This window comes from Aythya marila (genome assembly GCF_965140915.1).
Source record: "Aythya marila genome assembly, chromosome: 9".
Classification (NCBI taxonomy): Eukaryota; Metazoa; Chordata; class Aves; order Anseriformes; family Anatidae; genus Aythya; species Aythya marila.
The window spans coordinates 8,565,442-8,582,531 of record NC_139050.1 but is presented as its reverse complement, the minus strand read 5'-3'; positions in this window follow the sequence as shown (position 1 = coordinate 8,582,531).

Here is a 17,090-nt window from a genome sequence, read left to right as displayed (position 1 = left end):
AGCATTGTTCTCAGGCTCTGGGTTAGGCTAACTACCTGCCTCTGCGCTGTAGGGACAGTTTCCAAAGCTAGGAGAACACTGGTGGGTCCCTTCCAGCTTGAGGGATCGTCTCCTGCCCAAGCTCTCTCCCTAGCAGCATGACTCTGGAGCCATCCCAATTCCATCTCCGTCCTGGCTCCATCAGCCAGGCCCATTTCTGTCCCGGAGACCCAGCTCCATCTCCCCATCCAGTTCCAGGCTTGGTCTCGCCTCCATCTCTTCTCCTGGCTCCGTCGCTCTTCCTCCTCAGCAAGTCCCAGCTCCTTCGCCGTGTCTCAGCTCCATCCCCTCATCTCGGCAGGAGCTGAGTGCCACCCCTCGCCTGCCTTTGGGTGCGAGCGTTCCCCCACTGAGCACCTCCTTGAGGTCCTCTCCGTGAAGGCCGCCCGCAAGTGCACAGCCCGACCCTGTCTGGCGGCGGGACACCACGATGGATCTTCTGTCCCCAGGCCGGGCTCAGGGCTGTGGCCGGCTGTAGGGGCTGTGGCGCTGGGGCAGCACCCTGCCACGGCCGGCTCTCCTGTGCGGTGGTGAGGGTGAGGAGCTGGGAGCTGCAAGGGGAGGCAGGAAGGTCAGCGGATCTGCCCACCCTGCCTGGCCTGCAGAGGGCACGGAGGGCTCTGCCGCCCCGAGCCTGAGCACGCCGTGCCCCTTACCAGTGGCCGGGCCAGCGCAGCCAGCGCACTCCCACTGCTGCGTGGTGTCCCCAGGGCGGGAGCATCGGCGGTGGGTCCCGCTGGCGGCACAGGAGAAGCAGAGCAAGTGCCCGAAGCGCCTGTCCCTGTGGAAGAGAGACTCCCCGTGTGAGCAGGACGCCGCTCCGGGCGCATGGTGTCCCTGCGGGCTGGCAGAGGGAGGGAAGGGCCTCCTACCTGGATGCAGCCCCGGTGGAACCAGGCGTGCTTGCAGGAGGGGCACACCATGGTGGTGTAGGAGAGGCTGTCCTCCACCACCTCCATGCAGATGATGCACGTGGTGTGCCCCTCCTGCAGCGTCTCCACGGTCTGCTGCGGGCGGTGCTCCCAGCAGAAGGAGCTGGGTGAGGACGGAAGAGTTGAGTGAGGCCAGGGAGCGCCAGAGGCCCTGCACAGCTCTGGCCAGAGCCTGGAGAGGACAGCAGCTCCCCAGGGGCATACGAGCCCCCCCTGTCAGCCCTCTCCTCCCCAAACGAGGCCCCCAGCCACCATTTCCCCACATGTCCTGGCTGGGGCTCTGCCCTTCCCTGCTGGGCCCCAGGGCACTCGTGCTACACTGGGGACTCTGCCTGCAGGGCGGAGGCAGAGGGGGCTGCAGCCCAAGCTAGGGCAGCTCGTACCTGTACTCCCCAAAGAACTGTTTCCTGCTGAAGCTCTATCCCTACCAGCGTGACTCTGTCCCTCCGTCCCAATTGCATCTCTTCTCCTGGCTCCGTCGCTCTTCCTCCTCAGCAAGTCCCAGCTCCTTCGCCCTGTCTCAGCTCCATCCCCTCATCTCGGCAGGAGCTGAGTGCCACCCCTCGCCTGCCTTTAGGTGCAAGAGTTCCCCCACTGCTCACCTCTTGGAGGTCCTCTCCATGAAGGCCGCCCGCAAGTGCACAGCCCGACCCTGTCTGGCGGCGGGACACCACGATGGATCTTCTGTCCCCAGGCCGGGCTCAGGGCTGTGGCCGGCTGTAGGGGCTGTGGCGCTGGGGCAGCACCCTGCCACGGCCGGCTCTCCTGTGCGGTGGTGAGGGTGAGGAGCTGGGAGCTGCAAGGGGAGGCAGGAAGGTCAGCGGATCTGCCCACCCTGCCTGGCCTGCAGAGGGCACGGAGGGCTCTGCCGCCCCGAGCCTGAGCACGCCGTGCCCCTTACCAGTGGCCGGGCCAGCGCAGCCAGCGCACTCCCACTGCTGCGTGGTGTCCCCAAGGCCGGAGCATCGGCGGTGGGTCCCGCTGGCGGCACAGGAGGAGCAGAGCAGCAGCTGCCAGGGCCTGGGGAAGAAGTTGTGCTGGTGAGCACGCAGAGCCCAGCAGGCAGTGGCGCCACAAAGGCCCCCAAGGCTCCAGAAGCATTGCTCGTGGCGCCCCAGCAGAGGGGAAGGTGCCTGGGCAGAGCCCCAGCAGCCACTGCACGGCTTGGTGGAGATCTGGCTCACAGCCCCCAGCAGCCGGGGAGCTGCTGCTGTGGATGCTCACCCTTCCTCTTCCCACTGCTCCCGGCCTCCCCTGTACAGGCACTGCCTGGCATCGCAGCGGCCATGCAGCTGTGGCAGTGCCAGCTCCTCCTCCTCGTCCTGCTCGCAAGCCGGCTTTCTTCAAGAGAAAGTAGGAAAGGTCACGAGCTCATGGGGCACTCAGCAAGTGTCAGTGCTGATGCTGGGACAGGGCTCAGGGGCATCCCTGGCAGCAGGCCAGCATCATCCTGTCCCCCAGGCAGCCCCTTTTGTTGGGGACAGTCTGCCTGGAGGGCTTAGGGCCTGGGGCTGTGCCCTCTCCTGCCTTGAGTGGGTGGGAAGGAAGAAAGGAACGCACATGTGCGGCACGCGGATTCCCATCTGCTCCATCTCAGGGACAAAGCGCTCCTGGTCCCGGCAGTGAGGACACGCAAAGTGCCTGAGGCACGCCCGAAGCGCCTGTCCCTGTGGAAGAGAGACTCCCCGTGTGAGCAGGACGCCGCTCCGGGCGCATGGTGTCCCTGCGGGCTGGCAGAGGGAGGGAAGGGCCTCCTACCTGGATGCAGCCCCGGTGGAACCAGGCGTGCTTGCAGGAGGGGCACACCATGGTGGTGTAGGAGAGGCTGTCCTCCACCACCTCCATGCAGATGATGCACGTGGTGTGCCCCTCCTGCAGCGTCTCCACGGTCTGCTGCGGGCGGTGCTCCCAGCAGAAGGAGCTGGGTGAGGACGGAAGAGTTGAGTGAGGCCAGGGAGCGCCAGAGGCCCTGCACAGCTCTGGCCAGAGCCTGGAGAGGACAGCAGCTCCCCAGGGGCATACGAGCCCCCCCTGTCAGCCCTCTCCTCCCCAAAGGAGCCCCCCAGCCACCATTTCCCTGCTGGGCCCCGGGGCACGCGTGCCACACCGGGGACTCTGCCTGCAGGGCGCAGGCTGAGGGGGCTGCAGCCCAAGCTAGGGCAGCTCGTACCTGTACTCCCCAAAGAACTGCGAGATGCAGCCCCGCTGGGAGCTGCAGGGCAGGTGGAACCGGCGCGAGCACCGCTTCTGCCGGCAGGCGAGGGTGGCCCCCTTCTTGCGGCAGATGCAGCAGCGCTGCAAAGAGCACAGCAGCCCCGTCAGTGACGTGGCCGGGGCCACTGGGACTTGCCCGGAGCTTGTCCAGAGCCTCGAGGATTTCTTTGCCAGGGCTTGGGCTCAGCTGCCACAAGTCTCGTCTGCTCCAAAAAAGCCCTCACCTTGCGAGCTGCCCGAGCCGCTACCCGCCTGATATCCGCGGAGAGGAATCCGAAGATTCCTTCCCCTTCAGCGCCTCGCTGGTACAGGCCCTGGGCTGGATACTGGAAGACAAAAAAGCCCCGCAGCTGCTCAGGGCAAGGAGATAGGGACCATGGTGGGGAGGCTGTGCTGGGAGCGCAGCAGGAGGAGGTGACAGCCAGCGAGCAGCGCGCTGGGGATGACACAGTCCTGTGGGCTCCAGGTGCCAGTCAAGGGGTTGGGGAAAGGCGCGGGCAGCCGCGGGGAGCTCACCAGGCAGTTCACGTGGGCGCAGACCCCGTCCACCTGCTGCATCGGCCCGCAGCCATCCAAGCTGGTGTCCGAGCGGTGGCACAGCACGCACTCTGGGGGAGGCAGGGCGGCAGCCATGGATGAGAGCATCCCCCCACTGAGCACCCGGCAGGTGTCCCCGAGGGACGCCCGCAAGGGCAAGGGCAAGGGCAAGGGCAAGGGCAAGGGCAAGGGCAAGGGCAAGGGCAAGGGCAAGGGCAAGGGCCTGGTCGGGGGCTCCTGGCAGGGCGTCCCCGGGTGTCCACAGCCCAAGCGGCTCTGCACAGCCCCAGGGGGTGCTCAGGGCCCTCCACCTCCAGGGAGCTGCTGGGGCATCTGCTCTCACCGTCCTCCTGTGCCTCAGGGGCCTTCTCCTCCTCTACGGCAGCCATGCTGCGCAGCAACTCCTCGCCTCGCCTGGCCTCGCCTCGCTGCCAGGAGCTGCTGCCTCCACGCCTGGCGCTCACTAGAGACGCAAAGTCCCTCCCAGACTCGCCTGTGTCACTGGTGTCAATGTTGTCCCTCAGCGTCGCTAGGAGACCATGGAATGGTGGATGATGCGGCAGGGCCCAGGAGCTCCCCCAGCCTCACAGACACCCCCTGGGCTTCCAAGCCCACGGTGCAGCCTCTTCATCCCCGTGAATGGCCGTGGTGGCTTGGCCTAGGCTGGCGGCCAGGCGCCCACCCAGCTGCTGTCTCGTTCCCTCCTCAGCGTGACAGGGAGAGAAAAGACGAGGGAGAAACCCTCGTGGGTTGTGACGAGGGCACAGGGAGATGGCTCGCGGGCTGCTGGAGAAGCAGAGAAGTGAGAAACAAAGAAACAAAATGAAACAACAACCACAACACCACCTTTCCCCCAGCCATCCTCTTCCACCTCTTCCCCCCGAGTGGCGTAGGAGAACGGGGGAATGGTGGCTGCGGTCAGTCTCTAGCACTTCGTCTCTGCCGCTCCTTCTCGCTCACTCTTGTCCCCTGCTCCAACGTGGGGTCCCTCCCACAGCTGCCGTCCTTCCCAAACTGATCCGGCGTGGGCTTCCCACAGGCAGCAGCTCCTCGAGAACTGTTCCAGTATGGGTCCGTCCCACAGGGTCCATCCCTCAGGAGCACACTGCTCCAGCCTGGGTCCCCCCCGGGCAGCAGCTCCCCCTACATCCCCTGCTCTTGCATGGGCTCCTCTCCACGGGCTACAGGTCTGGCCCCGAATCTGCTCCGGCAGGGGTCTTCCACAGGCCACAGCCTCTGTCACTGCAGGGCCACCTGCTCCAGCGTGGGCTCCTCCACGGGCTGCAGCGTGGACCCCTGCTCCACTGTGGTACTCCATGGGCTGCAGGGGGACAGCCTGCTGCACCAGGGGCCTCTCCACAGGCTGCAGGGGAACTTCTGCTCTGGCGCCTGGAGCACCTTCTTCTTCACCCCTCCTTCTTCACTGACCTTGGCACCTGCAAGGCTGTTTCTCACTCCCTTCACTCTCCCGGCTGCTGTGTGGCGCAGCGTTTTTTTCCCTGTCTTAAATCTGCTCTCACAGAGGCGCAAAACAACATCGCTTATTGGCTCAGCTCTGGAAAACAATGGGGCCCTTCCCAAACATGAGGCAGCTTCTAGATCTTTCTCACAGAAACCACCCCTATGGCCCCCTGCTCCCAAAAGCTTGCCACGTAAACCCACTACTAGCGATAAGGATTTGTTATGATCACAGTAGTAATTTCAGCGTTTGCAACGGGAGGGAGAGCAAGCCAGCAAACAACACACTTCCGTAGTGTTGCATGTACATCTGGGCAGAGGTCGCATTCATCACAGCAAGCAGTCCTGCGATTTACTCCCAGATGCTGAGCCTATGAAAAAGAGAAGATTCATAGGGAAGGAAAGGGTAATAGCCAAGGGGGAGCTGGGAGTAGGTCTAAAGTAAAAGCTGGTTAGGCAGACTTGGCTGCTTTAATAAAGAGAAATGGAAGAGAAGAATAAAAGCGATAGAAGATAATGGGAGAGTATAATAGACTGGTGGGTGGGAAGCAAGGGCAGAGCGCCCAGTGTTTTTGTGGGCTTACAGAGAGCTTACCACAGTCACCACGGGAAGATCTATAGTAGGGTCACTAAAACTAGAGTAAGAATTATAAAATGACTGGGGAAGGATGAATATTGCTGGTGGTTATTTGAGGACTGTTTTCTTGTTGCTTTTTCTTAAGTAATCAGTAAGAAGAGCAGCAGTACTAGTTGGAAGTGAACAGTAAGTAACAAAAGATAGAGCCTTTGTCTGAGGGAACACGGTCATTATGCCATCAGGTTTGTTTGAGGTGCTTGCGAAGAAACAGTCAAAGGCAGCAGCACGGAAGTACTAGATTTTAGAAAGGTAGATGTGAGGGATTATGTAAAGACTGGGATAAAGTAATTGAAAGAGAACTATTGTCCAAAAATTCTGCTCAGGAGCAGCCAGAGCTAGGGTCTGTGCAGAGGAACCTCTTCCCTTTCAGCATCCTTGCTGTTAATGGTGGTAGAGGAAGCCACCTTTGTTTAGCAAGAAAAGTGGTGTTCAGTCAGGGCTGGGTTAGAAGGGTAGGAACTGAATGAAGAGAAGGTACACATATTTCACCACAGAGTACCATCAGCGACACTGGGGCTTGTCCTTACTCATTCCCACTGGGAAAGCAGGGATTGCAGCCTGTGTGGATTCTCCCGTACGGATGAGAACTCTCCCAGAGCCCAGGATCAGTAACGCTAATGTGCTCCCTGTGCCTCCGCTCCCCTCAGGGCACTGCGGGCTGCGACTGCCACCGCCTGCTCCCATGTCCCCCTGATTGGAAATTTTGTGGTCTTCAGGGCACAGCCTTGGGCTTCACTTTTGAGCAGATTGTCACCCATCTGCAGCCCTCTGCCTGCCTTTACTGCTGTCTCCCAGCACAAACCTCTGGGACTGGCTGTTTTATGCCCACAAGGAGAGCAGGAAGGACAACAACTCCCCCAGCGAGCCTGTGCCCAACGTGCTGCGCCACATCCTGCTTCTCACCGCGGGCCAGGAGGGGAGGAGGACATAGCCAAACATTTCTCAATGTGCAGAGAGGTGGGGAAAAATAGATAATGTCCCTTTTATTGAAATAAGTGGCGGTTAAAAAATCAAAGTGAAAATCAAGTGTACATACTTGAAGAAATATTAAGTTCCTTTTAATACTTATTTGGGAGTAAGCTATACTAACTCATTAGCCAAAATGCCTTGTCTGCAGCTTCCACCTGCAGGGGCTGGCAGCATGCTGGAGAATGGGCTGTGTGCATCTGGGCGCCCTGCAGCCCCTCCGCCACTCCTGCTGCTCACAGTTTGCTGTCAAATAGAAAAAGTGTGCAAAAAGGTGTCCATGGGTAAAGCTTACTTTCTAATCATCTCTCCTCACAGGACTGGCTCCCAAAGGGATAGGAAGAGGGAAAGAGATTGCTTCACTTCCTCGTTCAGTTTAGAATGGCTCTTGTTCCTCCAGTGTGTGTTCTCTGCTGTCCTGAGAGGTGTCTGCATCGGGCCACATGTTCTCTTCACAGCTGCCTTCATATTTTCTCAGGGCCCCAAACGTGTCCCCACCCCCAGGACTTGGGCTGCTTGCGGGAAGGCCAGCCCTGATGGGGTGCAGCTGTAAGCTGCGGGAGGCTGAGATGGGGTGTGCCTCTCTGGGGCTTAGGAGCTGCATTTAAGTTCAGGCTCTCACCTTTGGGTCTTGCCTGTGCTGTGCTCCCCCTACACCCTGTGGGTCCTGGCCTCTTCTTGCTAAGTGGACTTCCTAGCTTGGCCTTGGAGCTGCCCTCTCCCCGCAGACCGATAGCTGCTGGCTGCTCTGCTCCGCTCTGCTCACGTGGGTGCCGTGCAGTGCCTCCTGCACCGAGGGGGTACTGCCCTGTGGCTGCCTCGCTGTCGCCTTGGCTCCTGGCTCCCTCCCCTTGCTGGACAGCCCACCTGTGCTGCCTCTGGGGATGCTACAGGTGGGAAAAATCCATAGATTTCTAGTTCTACTTCTATAACCTTGGCTGTTTTCTTTGGTTTGTGATAAGATGCTGGGGAACGCAGAGGGCCACTCTTGTGTTTTCTTGATCATATTTTGAGCTGCCTTTGTGGTATGGGATGACTTTTCCTCCTGTTCGGATCTTCAGTGATTCTCGTTTTTCAAAAGATTGCCGTCTGCAGACCTGTGCCTTGAATTGTTCTGAATTTTGTTTCCTTCTTTTCCTGAGGAGAACATAGATATTTTTTGACTAGTCTTGTAGAACAAAGAGCCTTGTGTGCCAGCAGGCAGACCCACCATCTGGCCAGCAGTAGCTCCTCTCACTTCAGCAAATCTGCACTGTGCTCTCCAGGAAGGGACACAGGCTCAGCTCTTTGAGGGCACCTGGCTGTGTAACACTGCTCACTGCTTTGCATCCCTGGTCTCCAGCAGGATCCTGCTCTTTACAGGCTGGCGTTCCTCAGCTGCTGATGGAGGCCAGCTCCAGACCCAAGGCAGCACTTTCCAAGCTTGGGTAGCAGGCTCGGTGCAAGAGAAAGTCCCCTGCTTTTCCCTGGGAGTTGCTGTAAGGTTAGCTAAAGCAGAGGAGCCCTGAAGAGATGCTCGGGGCCAGCTGGGGTCACTTAAAATGGTGGTGGGAAGGAAGGGCAGAGACAGACAGCTTCACAGCCTCTTGCCTGTGTCACAGCAGGCTGTATGTACACAAAGAGGAGGGACTACGGGTGGGTGGAGTGGCAATGCCATCTGCCCTTGGCCTTTGCTGGCCCCCCCTCATCTGCCAGTCTCCACAGCTTTCCGCATGGAAAGTTCTGTGGACAAATCTGTGTTTCCTTGTTGGCATTATGTGAAAACAAGTCAAGCACCACTGGTGCTGTTTTGGAAAAGGGACTTAATGGTTAAGCAGATTTTAAGGAAAGAGATCTCTCCAAAACAGCTCATGTGATTTAGAGTCTCATGAGTGATTGTAGGCAGGTAATTAATTAATCTTTGGCCTTGGAAAGCCATGTGGGTTTGTTCGTTTTAAATATATAGCAGGAGCAGTTTTTTTAACATGTGAAATGAAACTGTAGCTTGCCAAAGTAAATCCCTATTTATGTAGCCCTTACGTTGTTTTATTTATTTATTATTGTTGATGATATAGGATGTAAACTTGAATGGCCTCATACTAATAATGGTCTTTTAACCCCTGTAATCTTCCATAGTAAATTTCTTCTTGTCCCAAATATTTCCCTGAGACCAATTCTAAGCTTAATGTGCCAAAGACTTGTAAAATAACAAGAGTTGTTAAGAGCATCTTTAGCAGATTTAGGATAGCAGGGAATACTTGTTTGGAGTCTAGCAGTTTCATAGCACAGCAGTTTGCGACATGACGTTTTAGATGAAGGATGGTATAAGTAGAAAAGCAGTAATGGTTTTCTGAATACAGTAATGGATTGGTTCTCCAAGAGGAGGAAGCTTTACCTGTATACTGCCAACTCTTTCAGTCCTCAGAGAGGAAAGAACAGACAGATTTTCAAGTGGCAGCAGTCACTATGGCTTCATGGAAGTCAGTTTGCACAATCTGGCTCATATATTCCACCTGTTTGGGCAGCAGAGATGGACAATAACGTTTGAAAGTCTCACTTCAAAACTTGTTCTCTATTTCACTGCAGTGTCATCACGGGAAATGAGTCTCTGTGCCAGCATGGGAAGTGAAATCATGACCTGGCTTACAAACAAAAACACTTCCCAAAAGAATCTGGTCAAAATCATGGAGTGTGACTTAATGCAAAAAAGAGAGAGGTATTGAAAGGTCAGCATGATGATGGATTATACTTCACTCTGCTTATACTTCTGCAGTTGTTTGCTGGTGCAGGAAGGCAATGGGAGGAGGGCAAATCCCAGCAGCAGTGTATCAAGAGCCTGTGTTGGTATGTTATGTGGCAGTGCTTGCTTTTGGGGCTTCCAGCCTGGCACCTAGCGATGCTTGCAGGAATCCTTCCACTGGCTCTGCAGCCATGGGACCTGCATGACTTCGTGCTCTCCCAAACTGCACGTACTGCAGCCTGGGTTTACAAAGAGGTGGGGAAGTCGAAAACAAGCTAAAATCAGTCCTCATTCTTTACCATTATGTGCCATAAGGGGTACCAAGCATCCAGTGCTGGCTGGTGGTGTAAGTAAGCCTCTGTCATGCTTTAGGAGAAATTGGTATCGTTCCCTCTAGGTCAGGGAGCCATGCCTACAGCACCCGGGTTATGCCTTGAGGACTAGCTGTGACCCAGCATGGTGCTGAGGGGTTTCAGAGGCCTGGGAATGAAAAACAATTGTTCCTGACAGTGTCTCTATTCCAGTTTTACACATAGATGGCTTGACATCTTTTTTCTTAGCATAGAACAGAAAACTGCATTAGGGTGGCACTGCACAAGTGATTCTTTTTGCAATTATCAGTGTCTGTCTTAGTCAGCAAATGTTGATTATCACCCTCACAGAAACAAATGGCATCCTTTTTGGACAAATTAGTCTCTTGGCATAAGTTAGCAGAAGCTGTGCGATTATGAGGAAATCCAACACGCTTACAAGCTGACATACTGACCACGGGGCAAAAGGAAATCAGACAACGGAATAACTTGGTGTACTGATTGTGAACAGAGATCAGACTGGCTCAAGTAATAGAGGCCTTGAGCTGCTGGTGTGGTCACCTGCCTGCTGCAGGCACCTGCATGTCCTGCGGTCTCGTGTCAGCTGTGTAGGCGCGTAGGGCCGTGGGATGCCCTGGGAAGGGGCCGTGTCCGTTCTCTCTCCTCTATACTGACATTTCATGTTCTTCAGGCTGCGGGAAGGGCTAAGACAGAGATTGCCCCCGTGGTCTAGTGTTCAGACTTGGTATGGAGAAGTTACCTGTGTAATACCTGCTCTGCTCGGTGTGGGAAAGGACAGGCAGAACTGATGTGTTTGTGAGGTGAGGTCAGGTAACACAGCTCCCTGCATGTGAGACTGCAGAAACTGGTCCTCTCCTTCCAGGTGTGTTTTGATGTGCACCTGCTGTCTGCACTGCTGTGGGAGTGAGACCCTCTCCAGCAGGGTCAGTGTCAGAAAAGCATAAGGGAAGAGGTGCCAGCCCCATGTCTGACAGGCCTTAGGGCTGGCGCTGAACTGCTTGGGCTGTCAGGAGTGAACAGGCAACTGGTCAAGACCAAAGCAAAAATCTGTTAGGGTATGGGGAAAGCAAGGATCTTAAACACACCCAGATATAGCCAATGTGAACCAAAGGCTCTCAGAATTGCAATTTTGGACAGCCCTTCCCTGTTTTGTTTGTTTGATTACTTCTTTATTTAGCTTTGTCACTGCTAGGTTGAGGTGCCTGTTTAGAAAGGCACATTCCTTTGTTCTGACACGTGTTCCTCTAAGGAAAGTCTTACATCTGAGTGGAAAAAAATATATATTTGAAATAGCTATATTTGTGCATATAAGAGCACTTAAACTATAGCTCAGAGTGCTAAAACTCATCTTCCCACATGCATCAGTGATCCTAAATAAGTAACGAAGCAAAAGTAGCTAAGATGCAAACGTGAAGTATCTTATCTTCAGCTTGGCTTGCATTAGGCTGTTAATTTCCATTAGCATTAATGAGAAAACACACCCAAAGGTTTTCCCAAGGCAAGAGTTCTGATCTTCCTAACAATAATTTCCCTTTTACAGTGCCTTTCAATCAAGGATATTTGTATTTTGCAAACTTAATTAAGAATTAATTAATTAACAATATTCCTGGAAGGAATAGCAAATGGCATTTTCCTCATTTTATCAGTGTGTGAATGGAGGTTCCTAGTGGGATGTGGGAATCCTGGCTCTGGTGTTGAAATCTGAACCACTGATGCCACCATCCCAGCTTGCAGGGGACTTCAGTTTTACTCAGGTGAGCAGCTGAGCACCACAGCCACTGTCTCACTCCCCCTGCTCAAAGGAAAAGGGGGAGAAAATACAGTGAAAAGGGCTCAGGGGTTGAGATTAGGACGGGGCCGAACAATTATCGAGATGGACAAAACAGTCTCAGAGTAGGGAGATTAGTAAGATTTGTTTCTTATTAGTAACAAGCTAGAGAAGTGAGAAACAAAGGAAAGAAACCAAAAGCACCTTCCCCCCCCCATCTGCCCTCTTCCACCTCCTCCCCCCAAGTGGGGTAAGGGAACAGGGCAATGGAGGCTGTGGTCAGTCTACAGCGCTTCATCTCCACCGCTCCTTCGTGGTCACTCTCATCCCCTGTGCTGTGGGGTCCCTCCCACAGGTGCCGTCCTTCCCGAGCTGATCCTGTGTGGGCTGCCCACAGGCAGCAGCTCTTCAGGAACTGCTCCCACACAGCTCCGTCCCCTCAGGAGCACACTGCTCCAACCTGGGTCCCCCATGGGCAGCAGCTTCCCCTATACCCCCTGTTCCTGGGCTCCTCTCCACGGGCTGCAGCTCCAGCCCAGGGCCTGCTCCTGCGGGGGCTCTCCATGGGCTGCAGCCTCCTCCAGGCCACATCCACCTGCTCCACCAGGGGCTCCTCCACCCATGGGGGGGCTGCAGCGTGGAGATCTGCTCCATGTGGGACCCATGGGCTGCAGGGGGACAGCCTGCTCCACCAGGGGCTTCTCCATGGGCTGCAGGGGAACTTCTGCTCTGGTTCCTGGAGCACCTCTCCCCCTCCTCCTTCACTGAACTTGGTGTCTGCAAGCCCGTTTTTCACTCCTCATCCTCCAGCTGCTGTTGTCCAGCAGTTTTTTTTTTTCCCCCGTTCCTTAAATCTGCTCTCACAGAGGCACAACCAACATCACTTACTGGCTCAGCTCTGGGCAGAGGCAGATTCTTTTGGAGCTGGCTGAGACTGCCCCTTATCTAACATGGGCAGTTGTTGAATTTTTCTCACAGAAAGCAGTCCTGCAGCCCCCTGCTAACAAAACCTTTCCACATAAACCCACTACAGACTTTCACAAGTGTGCCCCCATGTAATCCCTATTTACCATTTAATGTAACACTTCTTTGATACTCATTTAATAAATTGGTGTTTATGAAAGCTGTTCTTCTTACCCAGACCTTACTTGTGATCATAAATAATCTCACTTGCATGCAGCAGTTCTGTTTCTTATTGGTTATGATTGCAGTTTCTGCTAAATACTTGACATATCTGTTACAACTTCCATGTTTTCATTTGCGGAAAAAGCAGACTATTTTATTAGTTATCTGTAGAAACAAATTACGTCTTGGTTGTAAAACATGGCTGACATTATTAAATGGCACACCAAGTTGTCTACCCTATGATTTCCTATCGGATGTTCTCAATCTGTATGAACAGCCTTAGTGTTGTGCTTAGTGGCTAGCTAATTTCTACATATTCATTTTATGTAATATTTATTCCTATCACTCAATCAGATTTGTAAACCAAATTCACAAATGATGAGGAGTACGTTCTTCTTTGCAATTAGGATGATTCACCAGTGGCATAACTAATAGGGGAAACAGGAAACTAAGAAATTACACCCTTCTTGAGATGGGAGTGCAGCTTGTGAACAGAGACAGTAGGAAATGGAATGACAGAATAAGAAAGTAGGAGAGAAGATCAAAATACTGAAAGATGTCCAGGAGATGGGAAGATGAGACAGTACACCGAAACGAGAAGTAATGACAGCGCCCAAGACAGAGTGAGAGAGCTCTTTCTATAAAGGAAGATAAAATAATGAAGAAAAAATAATCCTGGCAAAATCTGATGAATGTGGTATTCCCTTTAAATATGGAGAAGAAAAGATCCCATGCATAGGAATCTGTACCTAGAAGCTATGGGGACTGAGGAAATGGTAGAAGAGTATTTCTCTTTCATAGAGGGCAATAATGAACAAAATGTTTTAGGACAGTTTAATCCTGAATGCTGCAGGAAGTAATAGATGATGGAGAGTGCTAGCAGAGATGGGCACATCTGTGGGGACAAGGTGAGGGGGGTGTCTGTGGAGAAATTTTGCTACCACTTGGGAAGACTGGAAGTCCAATCTGAGCCCTGAGTATGCCAAAACTTCAGAAAATGGATGGACACTACATACTGACGTACTACTGCCGCAGTGTCTTCCTGAGATTCCTCTGGCTTGCTGCAAAGATGGTATAACACAGGGTGACTTTGAGTATCCTGTCAGTAGGTTCTCCACAGGAAAGCCTAAGGTACTGCAAATTCCTAAGGAAACTATTCCCAGATAGTTAATCTGTATTATCTCCACCAAAGGCAATAGGGAGAGCTGGTATGATAGGAAACTTTACTGTAATCAACCTTTCTTGTAATTAAGTCTAAACATAGTAGCTGAGGCTTATTGGGGCAGTTCTTGATGTTAAGAGCTTATCCTTTTAGTCTCACAGAAGGCCAAAAGCTGTGGATGCCTCCTGTTTTGAAATGAAGTCTCTGTGGAGACTAACTTTTTTTTTCAGACTGCTTGTCTACAAAAAAACTACTTGTCACAGAACGGTGTCGCTGTCCCTGTGTGCAGAAGGAGCCGCCTGTTGGAAAACAGATGTTTGGGCCACCTTACTCTTCTGAGGCTCCTTACCTTGTGCATTGACTCCAGGTATGTCTGAACAATGGGCCTTGATGGTACTCCATACTACTGAAAGTTGCTGTTGGATTTTTCTCTTTCTCCCTGGAAAACTAGCAGAGAATTGGTTTATTGAGTGTCCGGAACAACCTCTTTGCTGCTGGTGACTGCCTGTTAACTCAGAGTTGGCTTCAGATAAAGGTGTGCTGAGGACAGAAATCCGAGAAGGAAAATCCTTAGTAGATGAAAGCTGTCCTAGAAACAGAGGGCATGCTGGGGTCCTTGTGCAGATAATCAATTCCTATGGTTTGGTTTGAAAGCGACAATGCAGAGTCCTGTTTTTCCCATTAATAGCAAATTCAAAAGCATTAATCTGCTTTGTTAGTCTCTGATCTCCTTGTAGGCTGCTTCTTCATTGCTCTGCAACCTACACGTTGGGCAATAGCATCACTTCAATCGCATTTTGATCACTTTTTCCTTAGAGTCCCCACTCACAGAATCGTACTGATCACACGAGTCTCAGTTCTTGTTTTTTAAAGTCTGATTGTCTTTGCATAGTTGGGAACTTGAAACATGGACCCTAAAGACTTAAACATGGTGGGAGAAGGAAGAAGTACTTAAATTGTTCAGTGTAAGTAATTAAATAATCCTTTGTTAAGGCAGTCATGTACCTTTTCTGGGATCTTATACTTTCTGTTGCTCTGGATTAACACTCTTAAATTAAATTTTTAATTTGCATCTTAAATCTACATTTTCAAAATAATAGAAGAAATAAGAACACCCCCATTTTCCATCTATATCGCTTAGACTCACTTCAAAATTTTAAAATTTTAGAAAAGAAACAATTCCGAATTGTCATAGACCTATCTCTGTACAATTTGTCCTGGCTTGGAGTCTCTAGTCCTTTTATGTCATCCTTTCTGAGGATGATCCTTGTCTAGTCCTATATATTTATTGAAATCAGGGTGGTGATCAGCGACGCGGAGTGAGGCTGGAGACCTGTGACTAGCGGTGTTCCCCAGGGGTTGGTGCTGGGTCCGGTCCTGTTCAACCTCGATGAGGGAATAGTGTCCGCCCTCAGCAAGTACACCGATGACAAAGCTGGGAGGAGTGGCTGACATGCCAGAAGGCTGTGCTGCCATTCAGCGAGACCTGGACTGGCTGGAGAGATGGGCAGGAAGAAACCAAATGAGGTTTAACAAGAGCAAGTGTCAAGTCCTGCACGTGTCAGTACAGGCTGAGGGCGACCTGCTGGAGAGGAGCTCTGACGAGAAGGACCTGGGGGTCCTGGTGGATGACAGGTTGGCCATGAGCCAGCAGTGTGCCCTGACGGCCAAGAGGGCCAATGGGATCCTGGTGTGCATTAAAAGGAGCGTGGCCAGCAGGTCAAGGGAGGTGATCCTCTCCCTCTACTCTGCCCTGGTCAGTTCTGGGCTCCCCGGTACAAAACAGACAGGGATCTGCTGGAAAGAGTCCAGCGGAGGGCCACAAAGATGATCCGGGGCCTGGAGCATCTCCCCTGTGAGGAGAGGCTGAGAGACCTGGGTCTGTTCAGCCTGGAGAAGAGAAGACTGAGGGGGGATCTTATCAATATTTGTAAATACATGACGTGTGGGAGACAGAGGGACTTGGCCAACCTCTTTTCAGCGGTTTATGGGGAAAGGACAAGGGGCAATGGCCACAAAATGGAGCCCAGGAAGCTCCACACCAACATGCGAAAGAACTTTATGGTGAGGGTGACGGAGCACTGGGACAGGCTGCCCAGGGAGGTTGTGGAGTCTCCTTCTCTGGAGATACTCAAGGCCTGTCTGGATGCCTACCTGGGCAGCCTGCTGTAGGGAACCTGCTTTGGCAGGGGGGTTGGACCTGATGAGCTCTGGAGGTCCCTTCCAACCCCTACAATTCTGTGATTGCTCATGGACCTTCCCAGGCTACCACTTAATTGCAATTACTTTGGGTACAAGGTTAGGCAATAAACTCTCATTTGGTCTTTCAGTCAGTCAGATTTTTCATTAATAATCTCTGGGCAAAGCCCAGCCAGCTGATGTGCTTAAAAACCAATTAGATTGTGCCAGGTCTTACTAAGCCTCTCTTTGGTCTTGAGGGTATGATAGTGAAGTTGGAAGGAATCAGATCTGCAGTCAGTCCTTTGGGGCCTTGGGCTGCTTTTTTTTCCTGCTTCAGAGTGAATGCAGGATTCCCTCTGCCATAGATCTGACTCATGAAGTTCTTCAGTGTGGTTAGTCTAAGCATCTGCTGACAAAATTGATTTCAAAATGGCTTGTTTTTTTGATGTGACAGTGCTTTTTTTTTTTTTTTTAATTTTTCATGTTGTCTTCTTATAAAAACATAGATTTTTCACTGAAAATCCAGACTCTGAAACTTCAGTTCTTTCTCTCCCTTCCTACTTTTTTTTTTTGTAGCAAAAATGGTAAAAGGTTGTATAATTACTAATCTTCTTACTAATTTCTAAACCAAAAACTTTGTAAGTCAATTTTTCCTTCAAAAGTATTGATTTAAAAAAAAAAAAAATTCTCATCTGAGTCCTAGTCTGCCCCTTCCTTTGGCACAAGGAGAGGTGGGAAAGGTCCAGCACTTCCAGGTTAGTAACCACTAATATTCTCTCTTCTCCTCAAAGGACTGTCTATTTGCAGTGTCACTTCTGTTACTGATGTAGCTCTCTAGCTTAATGGATTTTCTTCATGTGAATTTTGCCATCTGAATAGCATTTGTAAAATACGTAAAGCCACCCAATGCTAAAATCATCCTGCTGTATTACCAGGTAGATCAGCCTCCAGCTGGTCAGAATTGCTGCATGTCTGCTTGTGGTAATGGTTAGCTCATATCCCATGACTGCGAGAATCAAG